General features: G+C 41.1%; 1 long non-coding RNA gene across 1 annotated transcript; it reads right to left on the reverse strand.

Moving 5' to 3' along the window:
• Positions 1-13644: 13644 nt before the first annotated feature.
• LOC119089109 lies at positions 13645-20639 on the reverse strand. The gene is made up of 2 exons (XR_005092939.1): positions 20580-20639; positions 13645-13682 (listed from the first exon to the last, which is right to left on the reverse strand). It is a non-coding gene; the product is annotated as an uncharacterized LOC119089109 (long non-coding RNA).
• Positions 20640-23171: the final 2532 nt, after the last annotated feature.

The following is a 23171-nucleotide window of genomic DNA, read 5'->3' on the forward strand; positions in this document are numbered from 1 at the left end:
GAAGACACTCTATATGGAGTTTATCTTCTTCTTGGCAAAAATAGCCATTTGAGCAAGAAACTGCTGAAAATATGTTATATAAACTGGACAAGCAGGACCCATAGGAAGGTGACCACTGAACTTTGCAAGACAAAATGGTCCTTCAGGTTCCTGCTTCACAGAGGAAACAGACATTCTATAGGACACAGAGAAAAGTGACTGAGAGACTCTAGGCCTGTAGGCTGAAGATGGATAACCCAACATTGCAGAGTAACTTTGAATGACTGTCTGGGTAGTCAGCTGTCTCTGTCATTCTAGATTCTTGGAAGTTGCTTACAATGCTCTTCCTGCTTACTTAGGTAATATTATATCCTTCTGGGTCTTTGATGTAGTTGAAGACTAGATAGTTATAATCATAATTTTCCTTGGTTACTATAAAAGATAAATTAGATGTGAAACTTTAGACACTCGCAAATATAAGGTAAATGATAGAACATTTTCTTTAATTTTGCCAAACACTAATAGACTAGGTATTGTAACTGTAATTCTTGCTTGATAACTGTTCTATTATATGTAATTTTACTATGTTAAAGTTAAAACTTTCCTTTTTTGTCTTGACAGAAAAGGGGAAATGCTGTGGGATAATGCTGGTTTAATAATAATAACACTGGTTTAATAAAACACTGATTAGCCAGTAACCAGGCAGGAAGTATAGGCAGTGCAAGCAGACTAAAGGGATGCTGAGAAGTAGAAGAACAGAGTCAGGAGCCACCAGCCAGACACCGAGAAAGCAAGATGATAAGGCAGAACTGAGAAAAGGTACTAAGCCATGTGGCTAAACATAAATAGGAATTATTGGTTCATTTAAGTGTAAGAACTAGTCAGTAATAAGCCTGAGCTAATGGCCAAGCAGTTATAAATTATATTAAGCCTCTGTGGAACTACTTTATAAAAGGTTACAGGACTGTGGGTGAGAGATTTGTCCCCACCACAGTCCAGGCAGGACACAGGAAATTTTTCCAGCTACACAAAACTTACTAAAATTCCAGTTGTAGGGAATCCAGTGATCTCTTCTGGACTCAGCAGGCACCTGCACATTACCACACAGAGACACATGCATACATAATTCTTTTACACAACTGAGATCCAAAAGACTGAAGCTGCTGACACACCACTGTGCAGGTGAAGGCCAGACCATCAGAAGAACACAGACTCCCTTCTGTACCAAAGGCCACACTAGCTGCCAGAAGCCCAGCCCCCAACTCTGACAAAGACTCCCTGCTGGGCTAGAATTCACACCAGCTGCCAGAAATACAGACCACAAAGACCAGAATACCAAAGAAGAAACATAAACCAAGGGAAAAAAGCACCCTTCCAACAAAGACAAACTCAGAAATCAGCACTGTGATAGTTTGAATGTAATTGGTCCCCATCAGCTGATAAGAAGTGATACTATCAGGAGGTGTGGCTTTGTTGGAGTAGGTGTAGCTTTGTTGGAGGAAGTGTGTCACTGTGGATGGGGGCTTAGAGGTCTCATATATGCTCATGTCAAGCCCAGTGACCCAGCTGATGTAGGACACTCAGCTCCTTCTCCAGCACTATGTCTGCCTGCATGCCTCCTTGTTACACCATGATGACAATGGACCAAACCTCTGAAAATGTAAGCCATCCCATTAAATGTTTTCCTTCATGGTGCCTATTCAAAGCAATAGAAACCCTAACCAAGACAGAAGTTGGTACCAGGGTCTGGGGTTTTGCTGTGATAGGCCATACCAAGTTTTGGTTTGGAGAATTATTCAGACTTTGGAAGTTTGGGTTAGGAAAGCAGTGGAATTTTTTTTTTGGGGGGGGGGTTTCGAGACAGGGTTTCTCTGTGTAGCTTTGTGCCTTTTCCTGGAACTCACTTGGTAGCCCAGGCTGGCCTTGAACTCACAGAGATCCGCCTGCCTCTGCCTCCCAAGTGCTGGGATTAAAGGCATGCGCCACCACCGCCCCGATAGCAGTGGAATATTTTAAGCACTGATTAATGGGCCATATTAGTAGAAGCATGGAGACAGGGGTGCTAAGAGGTATTTGAACTGTGAGTGCCTGGTTCAAGAAGTTTTAGAGGAAAAGAATATTATATGTGGCCTAGAGATTGTTCTTGTGATATTTTGGTGAAGAATGTGACTGCTTTTTGCCCTTGTCCAAAGAACCTAATGCTAAGGTAAAGAGATTTGAATTTTAAATCTGTTGGCAGAGGAAGTCTCAAAACAGCCTAGTATTGCCTCTGTTGTGTGATTTTTTTACTGGTGTCTCTTATATAGATTTACAATAAAAAAGAAAGGAAGGAAGGAAGGAAGGAAGGAAGGAAGAAACAGGCTGAGCAAGGAAAAATACAAAAATGTACAATTTGAGGAGAAGATGAGAACCAGGAAGTGGAATGGTGCTAAATCCTGTGTTCAAGGAGATAGAAAGATTAAGAAATGGAATAAAGGGAATGGTAACATCAGGGCAAGATCCCACCCAGTGAAGTTTTAAAGCTTAGAGCCAGTACATGCCTTTAATACCAGTACTCAAGAAACAGGGGCTGGACATTCAGGCCCGGTGGCAGCCAGCAGAGACATACAGGCCCGGCGGCGGACCACAGAGGTAGACAGGCCCAGGGACGGAGACAAGCAGACGCAGCTTGGAACAGGGATGCCTCTAACCCCAACACCTGGGGAAGAAGCTATCTCCGTGGGTCGGAACCAGAACGAATCTGAACACTCCGTCTGAGGACAACCCAGGGCCCAGCTGCTGATCCTGTGAAACCCAACAACTTGGAGGTGTTGGTGAGACTACCCTGCTCAGCTGAAACCCATCTGGGAGAGGATTCAGATGCCTACAGTTTAAAGTCTGAAGAAACAAGATCAGCTGAGGAGTTGACAAATGAACAAAACGTGACCTGGGAACACAGAAGGCGCTACCCAGCCACCAAACCAGATCACCAGAATCAGAAGTATATACTTCACCGACTGAAATCAGCTGCCCCTGAAGAAATAGCCCAATAGCACCAATTTAACCAAGAACCCCTACTAAACCAAGACTAAAAATTAGAACAAGAGAGGCACTCTCAGACACAGACACCACCTGCACTGCACAGAGGAAGAGATGAGTAGATGCCAGTGCAAAAATACAGGCAACAACATAAAGACCTATATGGCAACATCAGAACCTAGTGATTCTACACCTGCAAGACCTAAACATACCATGACAGAAGAAACAGAAGAAATCAACCCTAAAAATGACTTTAAGAAGATGATAGAGGCCCTTAAAGAAAAAAATAAAACATTCCCTCAAAGAGGAAATAAAAACTTTCCTTAAAGAGGAAATGAAAAACTACCTTAAAGAGGAAATAAAAACTTCCCTTAAAGAGGAAATGAAAAACTCCATTAAAGAGGAAATAAAAAACTCCCTTAAAGAAATGGAAGAAAAAAACGAACAAAAATGGGAAGAAATCAAATCAAGCCAAGAAAAAGCAATTAAACAGATGAAAGAAACATTCCAAGATCTGAAAAATGAATTTGAGACAATAAAGAAAACACATGCTGAGGGAATGCTGGAAATAGAAATCCTGACTAAACGAACAGGAACTACAGACACAAGCATAACCAACCGATTGCAAGAGACGGAACAGAGAATCTGACACTGAAGACACGATAGAGAAAATAGATTCGTCAGTCAAAGAAAACACTAAAGACAAAAAAGTCGTAACACAAATCGTCCAGGAAATTTGGGACACTATGAAAAGACCAAACTTAAGAATAATAGGGATAGAAGGAGAAGAATACCAACTCAAAGGCACAGAAAATATATTCAACAAAATCATAGAAGAAAACTTTCCTAACCTAAAGAAATACCTATGAAGATAAAAGAAGCTTACAGAACACAGAACATGCTGAATAGGCTGGATCCAAAAAAAAAAAAAAAGTTCCCTCGCCACATAATAATCAAAACACTAAACACACAGAATAAAGAAAAAATATTAAGGACCACAAAGGAAAAAGACCAAGTAACATATAAAGGCAAACCAATCAGAATGACACCAGACTACTCAAGAGAGACTATGAAAGCTAGAAGATCATGGACAAATCTCATGCAGACACTAAGAGACCACGGATGCCAACCCAGACTATTATACCCAGCAAAACTCTCAATCACCATAGGCAGAGTAAACAAAATATTCCAGGATAAAAACAGATTTAATCAATACCTGTCCACAAACCCAGCCCTACAGAAAGCACTAGAAGGGAAAATCCAACCCAAAGAAGCTAAACACATCCATGAAAAATCAAGCAATAGATAATCTCACACCAACATACACCACAGAAGGACAACACAACACAACCACAAAAAATAACAGGAATTAACAATTACTGGTCATTAATATCCATCAATATCAATGGTCTCAATTCACCTATAAAAAGACACAGGCTAACAGAATGGATAAGAAAACAGGACCCATCCATCTGCTACATACAAGAAACACACCTTTACTTCAAAGACAGACACTACCTCCGAGTAAAGGGCTGGGAAAAGGCTTTCCAAGCAAATGGACCTAAGAAACAAGCTGGTGTAGCTATCCTAATATCTAATAAAATAGACTTCAAACTAAAATCAATCAAAAGAGACCAGGATGGACATTACATATTTATCACGGGAAAAATCCACCAAGATGAAGTCTCGATTCTAAACATTTATGCTCCAAATACAAAAGCACCCACATTCATAAAAGAAACACTACTAAACTTTAAAATGCACATCAAACCCCACACATTAGTAGTGGGAGATTTTAACACACCACTCTCACCAAAAGATAGATCTACCAGACTGAAACTTAACAAAGAAATAAAGGACCTAACAGATGTTATGACTCAAATGGACCTAATAGATATCTACAGAATATTCCATCCTAACACAAAAGAATATACCTTCTTCTCAGCACCCCATGGAACCTTCTCAAAAATTGACCACATGCTTGGACACAAAACAAATCTCAACAGATACAAAAAAATTGGAATAACCTCCTGTATCTTATCAGACCACCATGCCTTAAAGTTAGACCTCAACAACAACAAAAATTATAGAAAATCCACAAACTCATGGAAACTGAATAATGCACACCTGAAACATCAATGGGTCAAGGAAGAAATAAAGAAAGAAATTAAAATTTCCTAGAATTCAATGAAAATGAAAGTACAACATACCCAAACTTATGGGACACTATGAAAGCAGTGCTAAGAGGAAAATTCATAGCTCTAAATGCACACATAAAGAAGATGGAGCAATCCCATACCAATGAATTAACAGCACAACTGAAAGCTCTAGAACAAAAAGAAACAAACTCACCCAGGAGAAATAGATGCCAGGAAATAATCAAATTGAGGGCTGAAATCAACAAAATAGAAAACAAGAGAACAATACAAAAAAAATCAATGAAACAAAAAGTTGGTTCTTTGAAAAAAATCAACAAGATAGACAAACCCCTAGCCAAATTAACCAAAAGGCAAAGAGGGAGCACCCAAATTCACAAAATCAGAAATGAAAAGGGAGACATAACAACAGACAACGAGGAAATCCAGAGAATCATCAGATCATACTTCAAAAACCTGTACTCCACAAAAATGGAAAACCAGGAAGAAATGGACAATTTTCTGGATAAATACCACATACCAAAATTAAATCAAGACCAGATAAACCATTTAAATAGACCAATAACCCCTAAAGAAATAGAAACAGTCATCAAAAGTCTCCCAACCAAAAAAAGCCCAGGACCAAATGGTTTCAGTGCAGAATTCTACCAGACTTTCAAAGAAGAACTAATACCAATACTCTTCAAAGTGTTCCACACAATAGAAACAGAAGGAACACTACCAAACTCTTTTTATGAGGCTACAATTACCCTGATACCCAAACCACACAAAGATGCAACAAAGAAAGAGAACTACAGACCAATCTCCCTCATGAACACTGATGCAAAAATACTCAACAAAATATTGGCAAACCGAATCCAAGAATACATCAAAACAATCATCCATCACGACCAAGTAGGATTCATCCCAGGGATGCAAGGATGGTTCAACATACGGAAATCAGTCAATGTAATACATCATATAAACAAACTGAAAGAAAAAAACCACATGATCATCTCCTTAGATGCTGAAAAAGCCTTTGACAAAATCCAACACCCCTTCATGATAAAGGTCTTAGAAAGATCAGGAATACAAGGAACATTTCTAAACATAATAAAAGCAATTTATAGCAAGCCAACAGCAAACATCAAATTAAATGGAGAGAAACTCAAAGCGATACCACTAAATTCAGGAACAAGACAAGGCTGTCCACTCTCCCCATATTTATTCAATATAGTACTAGAAGTTCTAGCTAGAGCAATAAGACAACAAAAGGAGATCAAAGGGATACAAATTGGCAAGGAAAAAGTCAAACTTTCACTATTTGCAGATGATATGATAGTATACATAAGTGACCCCAAAAACTCTACCAGGGAACTCCTACAGCTGATAAACTCCTTCAGTAAAGTGGCAGGATACAAGATCAACTCAAAAAAATCAGTAGCCCTCCTATACACAAATGATAAAAGGGCTGAGAAAGAAGTCAGAGAAACATCACCCTTTACAATAGCCACAAATAATATAAAATACCTTGGGATAACACTAACTAAACAAGTGAAGGACCTTTTTGATAAGAACTTTAAATCTCTAAAGAAAGAAATTGAAGAAGATATCAAAAAATGGAAGGATCTCCCATGCTCATGGATAGGTAGGATTAATATTGTAAAAATGGCAATCTTACCAAAAGCAATCTACAGATTCAATGCAATCCCCATCAAAATCCCAACACAATTCTTCACAGACTTGGAAAGAAAAATACTCAACTTTATATGGAAAAACAAAAGACCCAGGATAGCTAAAAGAATCCTATACGATAAAGCAACCCTTGGAGGCATCATCATCCCTGACCTCAAACTCTACTATAGAGCTATAGTAATAAAAACAGCTTGGTACTGGTATAAAAACCGACATACGGACCAATGGAATCGAATTGAAGACCCTGACATTAATCCATGCACATATGAACACCTGGTTTTTGACAAAGGAGCCAAAACTATACAATGGAACAAAGGAAGTATCTTCAACAAATGGTGCTGGCATAACTGGATGTCAATATGTAAAAGATTGCAAATAGATCCATATCTGTCTCCATGCACAAAACTCAAGTCCAAGTGGATCAAAGACCTAAACATAAATCCAGTTACACTAAACTTAATAGAAAAGAAAATAGGAAGCACTCTTGAATGCATTGGCACCGGAGACCATTTCCTAAATAAAACACCAACAGCACAGACCCTGAGCACAACAATTAATAAATGGGACCTCTCAAAACTAAGAAGCTTTTGCAGGGCAAAAGACACAGTCAATAAGACAAAAAGACAGCCAACAGAATGGGAAAAGATCTTCACCAACCCCACATCTGACAGAGGATTGATCTCCACAATATATAAAGAACTCAAGAAACTAGACATCAAAGTACTGAACAGTCCAATTAAAAAATGGGCTAAAGAGCTAAACAGAGAATTCACAAAACAAGAACTACAAATGGCTGAAAGACATTTAAAGAAATGCTCAACATCCTTAATCATCAGAAAAATGCAAATCAAAACGACTCTGAGATACCACCTTACACCTGTTAGAATGGCTACGATCAAAAACACCAATGACAGCCAATGTTGGAGAGGATGTGGAGCAAAGGGAACACTTCTCCACTGTTGGTGGGAATGTAAACTTGTACAACCACTGTGGAAATCAGTATGGTGGTTTCTCAGAAAATTAGGAATCGAACTACCTCAAGACCCAGCCATCCCACTCTTGGGCATATACCCAAGGAATGCTGATTCATACCATAAAGATACATGCTCAGCTATGTTCATAGCAGCACTATTTGTAATAGCCAGAACCTGGAAACAACCTAGATGCCCATCAACAGAAGAATGGATGAAAAAAATGTGGTACATATACACAATAGAGTACTACTCAGCAGAGAAAAACAATGAAAGCATGAAATTTGCAGGCAAATGGATGGAACTAGAAAAAAAATCATCCTGAGTGAGGAAACCCAAACCCAGAAAGACAGTCATGGTATGTACTCACTCATAGGTGGATTCTAGATATAAAATAAAGAACAATCAGACCACAACCCATAGAACCATAGAGGCTATATATATAGCATGGAGGTCCCTAGGATGACTGTGGCTTATAATAAATTTCAGTTTTACTCAATTATTGAAAAAAAAAGAGCCAAATGAATGGAAACACATGAACTATGAACCAAAGGCTGAGGGGCCCCCAGCTGGATCAGGCCCTCTGAATAGGTGAGACAGTTGATTGGCTTGATCATTTTGGGAGGCAACTAGGCAGTGGGACCAAGTCCTGTGCTCATTGCATGAGTTGGCTGTTTGAAACCTGGAGCTTATGCAGGGACACTTGACTCAGTCTGGGAGGAAGGGACTGGACCTGCCTGGACTGAGTCTACCAGGTTTATCGCAGTCCTCAGGGGAGGACTTGTCCTGGAGGAGGTGGGAATGGGGTGTAGGCTGGGGGTAAGGGGAGGGTGTGGGAGGGGAGAGAATAGGGGAACCATGGCTGATAAGTAGAACTGAATGGTATTGTAAAATTATATATATATATATATAAAAGAAACAGGGGCCATCTTACCAAAGAACTCTAAGAATCAGCACAGTCCCCATCAAAATTCCAACACAATTCTTTAAAGACCTTGAAAGGACAATACTCAGCTGCTTATGGAAAAACAAAATGCAGGATAGCTAAAACAGTCCTGTACAATAAAAGAACTTCCAGAGATATCAACGTCTCTGATTTCAAACTTTACTACAGAGCCATAGTAATAAAAACCATGTTATTGCCATAAAAACATATATGTTGATCGATGGAATCATATCAAAGACCCAAACATTAATCCACACACCTAAGGACACCAGACTTTTTATAAAGAAGTCAGAAGTATACAATGGAAAAAAGAAAGCATCTTCAGCAAATGATACTGGTCTAACTGAATGTCAGTATGTAAAAGAATGCAAATAGATCCACAGTTATCACCCTGCATAAAACTCAAGTCCAAGTGGATCAAAGACCTCAACATAAAACCAGATACACTTAACCTAATAGAAGAGAAAGTAGGGAACAGCCTTGAACACATTGGCACAAGAGACAACTTCCTGAACAGAACATCAGTAGCAGAGGCATTAAGATCAACAATTAATAAATGGATTTCATGAAACTGAAAAGCTTCTGTAAGGCAATGGATGGTCAATAGAACAAAAATGGCAGCCTACAGAATCAGAAAAGATTTTCACCATCTCTACATCTGACAGAGAGCTAATATCAAAAATATATAAAGAACTCAAGAAACACTTGGGAACTCAAGAAACTACACATTAATAATCTAAATAGTACAATTTTAAAATGGGGTAGAGATCTAAACAGAGAATTCTTAACAGAGGAATATCAAATGGCTGAGAAACATTTTAAGAAAAGTTTAACATCCTTAGCTATCAGAGAAATGCAAATCAAGATGACACTGAGATTCCATCTTACACCTATCAGAATGGCTAAGATAAAAAACACAAGTGACAGCTCATGCTGACAAGGATGCAGAGCAAGAGGAACACTCTTCAATTACTGGTGGAAGTGCAAACTTGTACAACCACTTTGGAAATCAATTAAGGTGGCTTCTGAGACTATATGGAATCCACCCACCCCCAAGACCCAGCTATGACACTCTCAGGTATGTACCGAAAGGACACTCCATCCTACCACAAGGATACTTGCTCAACTATGTTCATAGCAGCTCTATTCAAAATAGCCAGAAATTGGGAACATCATGGATATCACTCAACCAAAGAATAAAGATCATATACATTTATACAATGGAGTATTAGTCAGCTGGTTTTTTTAAATCATGAAACTTGCAGGCAAATGGATGAAACTAGAAAAAAATTATCCTGAGTGAGGTAACCCAGACCCAGTAAGAAAAACATGGTATACACTCACTTATAGATGAATATTAGCTGTAAAGTAAAGGATAATCAGGCTACAATCCACAGACCAAGAGAGGCTAAGGAACAAGGAGGGCTCAAAGGGACACATGGATCTCTCTAAAAAAGGGAAATTGAATAGATTTTGTGTAGCCAGGTGTAGGGACCCACACCTTTAATCCCAGCACTCAGGAGGCAGAGGTATATAAATTTCTGTAAGTTTGAACCTGGTCAATAAAGAGATTTCCAAGACAGCTGGGGCTATTACACAGAGAAATCATATCTCAAGAAAACACAAAGAATTGATTTCAAGAGTACACTAGGAGCCAGGCAGTGGTGGCGCACTATAGATGTAACCAACCATCTTATTAAATAAGAAACACAGAAACAATGCAAAAGAGAAAGCCGAGAGGTCAGAGCTCAGAGCTAAAATCTCACCCTTCCGCCTGCGGTGTCCCAGCTTCCCGAATGAGGGTTCTATTTCCTGTCTGTTCGTCTATTTAAAGTATTTTGTTCTGCCTTCTCATTGGTTGTAAACCCAAACACGTGACTGCCTCGTCTTAAAGGCATATGTCTCCAATGCTGGCTATATCCCTGAACACACAGATATCTATGGGATTAAAGGCGTGTGCCACCACCGCCACACTCTTGCTATGGCTCTAATAGCTCTGACCCCCGGGCAACTTTATTTATTAACATACAATCAAAATCACATTTCAGTACAATTAGATTACCACCACAGCGCACGCCTTTAATCCCAGCACTCAGAGGCAGAGGCAGGCGGATCTTTGTGAGTTCGAGGCTAGCCTGGTCTACAGAGTGAGTTCCAGGAAAGGCACAAAGCTACTGAATTTCAGGAAAGGTGCAAAGCTACGCAGAGGAACCCTGTCTCGAAAAACGGAAAAAAAAAAAAAAAAGAGTGCACTAGGGGTGGGAACAGGAGGAACCAGATTGGAGGGTGGAGAGAGAGTACTGGGAGAGATGCCTGGAATTGGAACCATTTCAAGCAAGGTAGAATCCTGGTGCAGCGGAAACTCCCTGGAATCTACAATGGTGACCTTGGCAGTTTGAAAGAAAATGACCCTCAAAGGGAGTGGAACTAGTAGGAGTGGCTTTGTTGGAAGAAGTGTGTCACTGTGGAGGCAGGCTTTGAAGTCTCTTTCCTAAGCTTCACTTAGTGTGATAGTCAGTCCTCTTCCTGTTTCCTGAAAAATGTAAGACTCTCAGCTACTTCTCCAGTACCATGTCCACCTGCACACTGCCATGCTCTCCACCATGATGATAATGGACTCAACCTCTGAAAATGTAAGCAGCTACCCAATTAAATCTTTTCCTTTATAAGAGTTGCCATTGTCATTGCTGTGGGATGTTCAATCACACTGTGAACCCCGAGTTTGCATAATTAAAAAAAAATCAACCTTAGGTCAGGAGTTAGCAACTAGCTGACAGAAAGTAATCATAGAGAGTGACAGGGTGTCTGGAGGATGATAGAGAGATGCACAGGAAGTAATAGGGAGGAACTTAGTGTAGAGTGAGTTCTTTTGTTTTGGCAGAATGGAAGGACTTGCTCTTTCAGAGATGTCAGCAAAGAGAGAAGGTCATCAAGTTGCTACTCATCCTCTCTGAGCTGGCAAGTTTTCAACCCAGCCTTTGACTCCAGGGTCTTATTAATAAATAGAATGATAAAGATTTAATTAAAAGCTATATTTGGCAGCAGTAACATACCTGGTGCCTGTGGAAAAAGAATTGCCACCAGGCAGTGGCCTGAATGGCTGGGCCACTGCCACAGAAGTAGGCCAATGACTACAGAACCACATTTGCTGGCTAAAACAGCAGCAGATTAATGCACAGCCTCTGTGCCCAAGAAAAGCAACAGGGCACAGTGTCTCTTCACAGCAATTAAAACCCTAAGACAGTGGCCCAAGTGAAAATGCCTCGGAATAGATAATAAGGATCCTGAACTCTCCATCTTCTGTAACCAGACAAGTCTTCCAGTGGAAGGATTGGGACACCAACCTAGCTACAAAACCTTTAAACTACAATTTGTCCTGGCTACATGATGTGCTAGGATACAGATGGTACAGAATTTCTGGGAGTGGCCAACCAATGGCTGGTCCAACTTGTGACCCAGGCCATGAGAGGAAGCCCATGCCTGAAAAATATCTGGAGGGCAAGGAACCAGAGTCTAGATAGCCCAGAGCCAAGGATAGACCAAATGTGACTGGGAGGGAGTCAATGAAATGATTCCTAATGATATTCTGCTATACTTGTAGACTAGAGCCTAGCATAATCATCATCAGAGAGGCTCCATCCAGCAACTGATGAGAGCAGATGCAGAGACCCACAGCTGAACATTAGGTGAAGCTTGGGGAATCCTGTGCTAGATGGAGAGGAAGGATTATAGGAGCCAGAGTGGTCAAAAACACCACAAGAACATGGCCCACAGAATCAACTAACCAGAATTCATAGGGGCTCACAGAGACAGAACTAATCAGGGATCCTATATGGGTGTGACCTAGGTCCTCTACATATGTTATGGTTGCATAGCTTGGTCTCCTTGTAGAACTAATAAAGTAGGAGTTGAGGTTGTCTCTAACTCTTTGGCCTGCTCTTAACACCCTCTTCCTCCTACTGAGTTGCCAGCCTTAATATGAGGGGATGTGCCTAGGCTTATTGTAACTTGATATGCCATGTTTGGTCTATAGCCCTGGGAAGCCTGTCCTTTTCTGAAGGGAAATGAGCTGGGTGGTGGTGGCATACGCCTTTAGTCCCAGCACGCGGGAGGCAGAGGCAGGTGAATCTCTGTGAGTTTGAGGCTACCCTGGTCTACAAAACGAGTTTCAGAAAAGGCACAAAGCTACACAGAGAAACCCTGTCTCTAAAAACAAAAACAAACAAAAAAAACTAAAGGGAAATGGAGGAGGAGTGGATCTGGGGGAGAGGGGTACAGGAGGGACTGAGAGGAGAGGAGGGAGAGGAGGCTGCTGTCAGGATGTAATATATGAGAGAAGAATCATTTTTTTCCTTTTTTTAAAGATGTATTTATTTATTATTATATATGCAGTGTTCTGCCTGCATGATTGCCTGCAGGCCAGAAGAGGGCACCAGATCTCATTAGAGATGGGTTTGGGGAATTGAATGCAGGACCTTTGGAAGAGCAGCCAGTGCTCTTAACCACTAAGCCATCTCTCCAGACCGAAAAGAATCAATTTTTTTAAAAAGACTATTGCTAAATCAGGATTCAGTCCTGATAGCTGAAGAACAACAAACCAGGGCAGCAGAAACTCTTTTGAAATCTCTCATCCCTGTACAAAAGGGATTCACGAAGACACCAACCAAGCCTGTAATGAACATGATTTATTCTCCTTTCCTGTGTCATTAGCATTCTAGTTACTAGGTAAGTTTTCTGTGAGGCCACACTCTGGAGAAGAAGTCTGGGTCCCACACCACAAAGTTCTCAACGATAGAACAGAAGCACAGCTGCTTCAGTTATCTCCCGGCTACTGCTGTACCCAGTGTGAGTTCCATATCCATTCCAATCAAATGCAGAGAAGTCCCCACACTGCTGAGGGTTACCTTCTGGGAAGAATCCTCCTCCACCAATGCAGTGCTGGAAAAGAAGGAAGAGAGGAAATAGCAATGAGAGGTCAGCTGGTAATATGGTCCAGATATGAAGTGTCTTCCCCAAAGGTGTTATACACTGAAGACCTGGTCCCCAGTGTAAGTAACATCCAGAGGCAGGACTTTGGGGAAGGCTTGAATATAAGAACCCTGCTTTCATCAACTGGCTAATCATTGATGGGTTCACAATTTTGAACTGACTATTGGAAGGTGGTAAATCTATGGATGGGGTTGGACATCTGGTTAGAGGAGCTAGATAACTGGGAAAGGAAGTGTAATGTGTCAGGCAAGAGGGGCCATGTGCTTTGTGACACAAATGTACCTCTGTGGAAGCAGAATTAGAGGATAATCTCCAGGCGTTGTTGGTCCTTGACTTTCCACCTTGTTTGAGACAGGTTCTCTTCACCACTGTGTTAACCATGTTAGCTGATCTAAGAGATTTGAGAGGGTTCCCTGCCTGTCTCCCATCCTTCTCTGGGGGACACTGGAATTACAGATACCCTCACTACTGTGTGCAGGTATTGTATGGGTTCCAGAGATATGAACTCAAATTACCAGACTTGCACCCCAAGTTTTTTACCCACTACGCCATCTTTTCACCCACAAAGAAGCATGATTTTGAAGGTGATTTGCCTTGGCCTTTCATGCTGTTTCTCAGCCTCCTGGTCACCATTCACTAAGCCACACTGCCCTGATATGCCCTTCCTGTAGAATGTTTCTGTCTCACCATAGATCTAACAACAATGGAACCAACTGACCACAAGCTAAAATCTCTGAAAGAATGAAACTAAACAAGGCTTTCCCCCTCTTAACCTCTTTCTCTTGTGTATGAATCAGAGAGGCAGAAGGCTGACTATTACAGCTGATAGGCTCAGACACACCTTAAAAGCCAAACTGAGTGAACTCTTAGTCCCTCCTCAGACTCTCCATTGGTGGTATCATTCTGTTTGATCCATAAAACATCCATCCATTGGCTTTAGTGGCATCACTGTCTCTTCCTTACTTCTATGAATCTTTGTTATCAGGTTCCCTGGCTAGACTTTTCCTTCATGAATTTCTTAAGCACCACTTCCCAGAGGGGACACATGTTCCAGTTCCGTGTAGCTTGTGCCATGCCTCTGCCTTCAGTTAACTGACTATTCACTGATTGTTGAAACTGTCTATCTGCAGTCCAGATGTTTCTTGAGCTAAAGATTTTAAATCCATCTGACATTCAAATCACTATTTGGACATTTCAAGCTCCACATGAAAAACAAGGTTAGTTACAGCCATGTGCCACTTAACAATGGGGATTTATTGTGATAAATTCATTGGCTGTTCTGACCACAGTGTAAACAGCACAGGGTGTCCTCAAACAGTCTAGAATCACTATGATGTTTCTAGGCAGTACCACCACATGAAACCACTGCCATCTAAGCAATCCATCACTGACCAAAGCATGTAGCAGCATATGAGTGTAAATCCCTTCTTGATTCCAAACATTGTCTTCATTCACACATTGTGACTTAATAAATGATATTCATTGACTTTGAACTTGCTGTGTCCATGTCTTAACCTCCCAAGTAGCAGAATATGTTCTGTCACACCAAGAAATACTAGTGTGCTATTACAAAGAAATATGATTATAGGCAATGATAGTATGTTGCAGACTTCAAAAGTTAGAGGAAATCAATTGAAATGTTTCCACCACAAGGAAATGCATGTTTGAGAGACAGACAGGCTTAACCTGATGTAAACATTGCATGATCTATTCATGTATTGACCCGTCACAGAGCATTCTATTAATTTATACCTTTATGTTATTAGTTAAGTAAATTTAATTTTAATAAGATGTTTTCAATGATGTTTACTCACTCAAGTGAGAAGCATAAAGGTTATCCTAGATATCTCTTCCCGTTCTATGTATTTGTCTGGTCTTAAATTTTAAATCATCAGTGTTCACTGGTCGCATACACAGGTACTGCCCTACCTCATGCTTTCATTTGGACCCTGGAAACCACCTTGCTTTGTGCTTAGTCTTTCCCCACTCAAAGTTGACTTTGTGCTATCAGTGTCATCTTAACACAAAGATGATGAAGTTAGTCTTCCTCTTTAAAATGTGTCGGTGGCTCCCATCATTTACATGCAGTACAAACTCACTAGAGTAATGTAAAAGTTTCTTCTTGATCTTGTTCCTGTTAACACTTCCTAAATCAGCTCTTGCCTCTACCCTACATCCATCCCTACACCAAAACTAAAACACAGCTTGCTCTTCCTCAATACCACAAGTTACCTGAAACACTGGAAAACTGGAATACACTGTTCACTTACCCTAAATTTGTCTGCACCATAAGCTTCTGTACATCTTCCCGACTCAACTCAAAACTACCTTTCCTATAAACTGGGTGTGCTGTCAGAGGCCTGTCATCCTAGCACTCATGAGGTAAAGACAGAAGGATCAGACATCCAAGGACATCCTCACTATGCAGTGAGTTTAGAACCAACCTAAGATATATGAGACCTGTCTCAAAAACAAAAATCCTTTCCTGCAGTCAGTACTCTGCCATTCCCAGTTCTCAGTGTAGCCCCTAGCTATCATTTGTTTGTTTGTTTGTTTGTTTTGTGTTTTGCTGTCTTTTGTTTAATGGCACTAGGAACCAAAACCTAGGGCCTTCTGCATGTTAGGCAAAAGTTTTACCACTAAGCCATACCCAAACTCCTTAGTTTATATTTCTATTGTACTTCAAACATATCAGATAACAATTACACATTTGTGTGAAAGTATAACCTACTAAGTGCTAGCAAGGTACATGGCATGGCATGTCTCCTGTAACATTACAGTGTAGGTGCTCAACAAGCTATGCTAAACAGTAAGCGAATAACACATTGGACCTGTGCACACTACATTTCATATTCTTCAGACATGACTGAAAGGTGAATAGGAACCAGATTTTCACAAGGAGACCTTCCCTTTCATTATCTCCATCACTTTCCATCACAATCAGGGGACCTCCTTGTCAGCAAAGCTTCTCATCCTATCAGGAGAATGGACACTCTGATGACCAAGAAATGAAATATCAAAAAGGGCCACCTGTGAGGGGCTCAGGACCCTTTTCTGAGACTGTTACTTTGAGGAGGCCTGGCTTCCAAGGGAATTTGTTATTCTTGGCAATCCCCACCTCATCCTGCCTTTTGCCACAAACTAGAAAAATAAATAAATAAACAGAAGGGTCTAATGATTCCAGGTTAAGGGAGTATCAGGCAGCTGCAGTGGAACTGAGTGCACCTCCCCTCCCAATCAGTCTACATGATGACCTCTAACCACAGAAAGTGCCTGTGATCAGGAGGTGGAGAGACTGGATGAGGTCTACCAGATGTCCAAAACTCTTTCGCTAATCCTTTCACACAATAAGCATCTGTACAAACCCTGGGAAGGATCATTTTACTCTGAAAGCTAAATCCTGGGTGGAGAATGACAATACCTGGGGACTCTCTGACAGTCTCAGCCTCCAAAGGCTTCCACACACTTCCTGAATATAAGTGTCACCCTGACTCCAAGTAACTGAGTGCTTTATCCTAAATACTAAGCAAACAGCGACAGTGAATTAGGAGATATAACATTGACTTTGGTCTTCAACCAGATAGCATATTTGTATCTAGACAGAAGTTCTGATCCCTGAGACCATGCCAGCTATAAGGAAAGGTCACACTCACTCACACTACCATGACAGTCTCCCATGCTCAACACACACTGAAAAACTCAGTCTAACCACAGGCCCCCTTGGTCCCTAATAAGACTCATGAGTTTGGAGTTAGAGAAATGGCTCAGCAGTTCAGAACACTTGCTGCTTTTGCAGAAGGATCCAAGTTCAGTTCCCAAGCACCAATGTCAGGCATGTCAAAACCCATGTAACTCAATTTCCAGGGAATCTAACACCCTCTTCTGGCTTCCAAGGTTACCTGTACTCATATGCACATACCTGCACACAATCACACAGGTATATACATAATATAAAAAATTTAAAAATATTTTTTTTTGGTTTTTTCGAGACAGGGTTTCTCTGTGTAGCTTTGAGCCTTTCCTGGAGCTCACTTGGTAGCCCAGGCTGGCCTCTAACTCACAGAGATCCGCCTGGCTCTGCCTCCCGAGTGCTGGGATTAAAGGCGTGCGCCACCAACGCCCGGCTAAAAATATTTTTAAAAAGACTCAAATTTCAGAATTACATCCAGTGACCCTCATGCCAGGACACATGGGAGTGGCAGCTTTCTCATTATTAAACACCCTGAACTAAACAACCCCTGCAGTGAATTCCTCTGAAAAGAAAAGGTAGAAAACAGCATTCAAGGCAGATTCTAGAAATCCTTGCCATGAGGTCAATGCAGAGATTGTCAGTGCCAGGCACAGATTCTAGTTCAAGACATTAGAAAAACTGGGTGGAGTCCGACACTATCATGACCATTGCCTGAAACATCCCAACCACAAACGTAGATAACAGGAGCTTTTTCCAAATCTCAGAGTCCAGAGTGAGTCTTCAAAAAGACCCTAGTCTACAGGAGGCTTGTATGAAGAAATTTAGTAACCCGGCAAGACCACACTGACAACCTCCAATGGACCGTCACAGCAGGGAACAAGTAAATGCTCTGGTCCTAATACAGTTCCCTTGTCCCCATTAATTTTAAACTTTTATAGCCAAGAATAAAGAACAAGAGATTTAAATTACACAGCACAGGCTCAACATCTATGAAGGATATGTTCCATCTTTGGATTTATAATTAATAGCACTATAGTCACCCCTCACAACAGAAATTAAACTATTTTTTCTGTTGTTTTACCATGTTTTGGGGTTGTTGTTTGTTTGTTTTTGTTTTGCTTTTCATTTTGTTTTTTATTTTATATTTTTTATAATTTGATTTAATATTACATATGAGCCTGTCCTCTGTCCTCCCTCCTCCCACGCCATCCTCCCCTACCCCCAACCCACCCCCAATTCCCATTTCCTCCAGGGCAAGGACTCCCCTGGGGATTCAGCTCAACCTAGTAGATTCAGTCCAGGCAGGTCCAATCCCCTCCTCCCAGGCTGAACAAAGTGTCCCTTCATAGGCCCCAGGTTCCAAACAGCCAGCTCATGCACTAAGGACAGGTCCCAGTCCCACTGCCTGGGTGCCTCCCAAACAGTTCAAGCTGATCAACTGTCTCACTTATCCAGAGAGCCTAAACCAGTTGGGGGCTCCTCAGCTATTGGTTCATAGTTCATGTGTTTCCACTAGTTTGGCTATTCGTCCCTGTGCTTCTTCCAATCTTGGTCTCAATAGTTCTCACTAGATGTAAAACAAAGGATGACTAGACTCCTACTCACAACTCCAGGGAGGCTACCTAGAAAACAGGACCCTAAGAAAGACACAGGGATCGCGCAATGACAGAGAAATGGATGAGATCTACATGAGCAAACTGGACGTGGAGTGGGGGGTGGTAATGAAGGGCAAGGGTCGAGGGAAAGCGAGCTCAGGCAAGTGGGAGACCCCAGCTGGATGAAGAACAGAGAGGGAGAACAAGGGAAAAGAGACCATGATAAATGAAGACCACGTGAGAATAGGAAGAAGCAAAGTACTAGAGGGGTCCCCAGAAATCCACAAAGATACCCCCACAATAGACTGTTGGCATGGTTGAGAGAAAGCCTGAACTGACCTACTCTGGTGATGGGATGGGCAAACACTCTAACTGTCCTGCTAGAAATCTCAACCAATGAATGATGGAAGCAGATGCAGAGATCCACGGCCAGGCCCCAGGTGGAGCTCCAGGAGTCCAATCGGTGAGAAAGAGGAGGGATTGTTTGTTGCTGTTTTTCTGTTGTTCTATCCCTTACACATTGGATCTGGTATGGTGATATTTTATTTGTACTGAAATGTGATTTTACTTGTATGTTAATAAATAAAGTTGCCTGGGGGTCAGAGCTAATAGCAAGCCATAGCAGAAGCCAGGCAGTGGTAACACACACCTTTAATACCGATCACATGACAGGCAGAACTCTGTGTGTTCAAGGATACAGCCAGCATGGAGACACACGCCTTTAATCTCAATACCAACCATAGAGACCTAGAGGTCTGTATAGACAGGCAGTGACAAAGAGGTCATGTGGTTTGGTTTACAACCAGTGAGAAGGCAGAACAGAAAGTCAATAAAAAGACAGATACACAGGAAGTAGGTCTCTTTCTGAGGGGAAGGATACCAGCGGCAGGAAGGGTAAGAAGGTGGTTTTAAGTCTCAGCTCTCAGTTCCTGCTCTAACCTCTTGGGCTTTTAACTCTGCATTTGGCTCTGTGTTTCTTATTTAATAAAACTGTTACATCTACAATCTGGCCTGTTCCTGAGAAACCACTGGATGATATCAGGGTTGCTAGGATTTAATTCTATAGGCAAGTTTCCCTACTGCAAATACAGACTCTCCTGATGATGCCCTGTGCTCTCAGGCAAGTTCCTGGCCCTTAAGTGCGCCAGTCTCCAAATCTGTAAAATGGATTAGTCATAGTTCAGAGCTCAAGGGTTATCATGATAATGAAGTGAAATAAAACACAAACATTCATAGTAGAGAAGCAGACTACAGTGGATGGTAAATGACTGTTACTTATCATAGAGCTCCTGAATATAAGTGTCACCTTGACTCCAGGTAACTGATAGTTTTATCCTAAAATCTAAGCGAACAGCAACAGTGCATTAGAAGTATAATGTGGACTATAGTTTTCAACAAGACAGGATTTCTGTATCTAGACCAAAAAAGGTACAAGGAAAGGTCACACTCTCATAGCCATACACACACTAATATGATAGTCTCCCACACTCAATATACACAGATATACACTGACAATCTCAGTCTTATTCATGAGCCTCTTTGGACACTACACAGACTCACATGCTCAGTGTTACATCCAGTGACCCTCATCCCAACACACAAGGCGTTGGCTGCTCCCTCATTGTTAAACACTCTGAACTGGATGTATCCTGCAGTGAATTCACCTGAAAACAAAAGACAGAAAACAGCATTCAAGGAAAATGCCACAAATAGCTGTCACCCTGAGTTTGGTGGTAACAGGTTCAGGACATACAGTCTAAAATATCAGACCCATTGGGGGAGACTCACCTATTCCCATCTTACAGACCACAAGACCCAGTCCTTGAAAAAAGGTCCCCATCTGCCAGAGTTTGAATGGAGAAATATATGATACAGCAAGGTGTCTCTACTGAATATCTCCAAGGGCTTGTCACATCAGTTGCCAAGTGAGTCCATTCTTGTCCTGTTCACATTTACCTTGCTAACATTTCTTTAAAGCCTTACATCCCAAGAATAAATTAGAAGAACTTTGACTTATATAGCACAAGCTTAGCATTTATAAAGGGTAGATGCAACATTTGGATTTGTATTAAACAACATAGCAGTCACCCCTCACAATAGAAATAAAACGCCATTGTTTTTCTTTTGTTCAGCCCCATGCAATGGACCTGGTCTACTCCTAAGAAACCTCTGAGTGACAATGGGGTTGCTAAGAGTAGATTCCAGAACCATGTATCCCAGGTGCAAATGCCAACTTTGGAGAAATCTCTCCTGTGCTTCCTAGTCTTAGAGGGAGGCAGAAACCCAGATGCTGGGAAACTAAAGGGATGATCCTTCCTCATACTCTTCTGGCCATCCATAATACTGGCAGATGTCCTGTATTTGAACAATTGGATGCTCTAGCCCAGAATTCTGACTCTTTAGGTGGGGGAACAAAACATTGTGCTTAGATATGGAATGTCTACTACAGGCTTGTGTGCTGAATTATTGGTCCCCAGCTGGTGCCACAGAGGCTAGAGGCATTGGATTCCCTGGAACTAGAGTTACAGGCAGCAGTGAGTCACCTGACAAGAGTGCTGGGAATCAAACTTGAGTCCTCTGGAAGAGCAGTACATGCTCTTAAACACTAAATCACTTCTCCAGTCCTCATCCCATATCTTAAATTGCATCTATGTTTTCCATTGTTCTGTAGATATTTTCTCTGAATTGAAACAATGTTTTCTGGAAGGAGGAAGGAGGCTGAGAAGACTCAAGAAGTAAACAACTTACAAGACTCAGGATATTCATGAAATTGACTAGATTCATAAAGGCCCTCCCCCAGTGTCTCAGTTCCATTTATTTTTCTGTAAGAAGATACTCTAACAAAAAACAACTTAGGGGAGAAAAGGGTTATTTTAGCTTGCAATTCCAAGTTACAGTCAATCATTGTGGGAAGTTAAGGCAGGAAATTGAAGCAGCTAGTCACATGACAGCCACAGTTGAAAGAAGAAAGAAATGAATCAATGTACACATGTTTGGTGCTCACCTTTTTATTTAAGTTCAGGGCCCAAGTTCTGGGGAACAATGCTACCCACCTCCATTAATGCTATCAAGGAAACTCCATTAATGTGTTAATCATTCCACTGTTGTAATCGTGGCATGAACATCATAACAGTCACCAATAATTTCTAATTGCATTTAAGGCCTGCTACACAAGATGAAACTCATACTTATCATCATTACTGGGGCTAATAACCTGTGGTTAGAGAGGTCCTTACTACTATTATTCAGACAAATGGACATAGATTATTTTCTATTTCATTATTTTCAAATTTATTATTTTTAATTTGAGATTACAATGACATCATTTACATGAGATTACATGACTCTCACGTTCCTTCCCTTCCCCACAAATTCATGGCTGCTTTTCTCTTTTTGGTTAATATATAATAATCCATTGTGCAAATGTACCATATTTTCCTTATCCATTCTTTGGTAAGGGGCATTTACGTTGTTTCCAGATTCTATTTATTATGAATAATGCTGCTATGAATATAGCTGAGCAAGTGTCCTTGTAGTATAATTGAGCATCTTTTAGGTACATGCACAAAATTGGTATAGCTGGGTCTTAAGGTAGATTGATTCCCATTTTTCTGAGGAACCACCATATTGATTTCCAAAGTGGCTGAAACAGTTTGCACTCCCACCAACAGTGGAGAAGTGTTCCTCTTACTCCACATCCTCTCCAACATAATCTGTCATCAGTGCTTTTTGATCTTATCTATTCTGATGACTTAATCTTACACCCACCAATCAATGTATCTCTCAATCCTCAATCTATCAAACCAGAGAAACCTCTATTTCCAGTAGATGATCATTAGCATAGAGACCCACAACTGGTCAGGGTGCAGAAAAAAGAAATTTGGGAATTTTTTCTTATAAATTTTTTTTTTTTTTTTTTTTTTTTGGTTTTTCGAGACAGGGTTTCTCTGTGTAGCTTTGCGCCTTTCCTGGGACTCACTTGGTAGCCCAGGCTGGCCTCGAACTCACAGAGATCCGCCTGGCTCTGCCTCCCGAGTGCTGGGATTAAAGGCGTGTGCCACCACCGCCCGGCTTAAATTTTTACTATATTTATTTTGTGTGCATGTGTGTGTGTACACAGGGCATAGTACATGAATGGTAGTCAGAGGACAA

The sequence above is a fragment of the Peromyscus leucopus genome, chromosome 15, assembly GCF_004664715.2.
Source record: "Peromyscus leucopus breed LL Stock chromosome 15, UCI_PerLeu_2.1, whole genome shotgun sequence".
Taxonomy (NCBI): Eukaryota; Metazoa; Chordata; class Mammalia; order Rodentia; family Cricetidae; genus Peromyscus; species Peromyscus leucopus.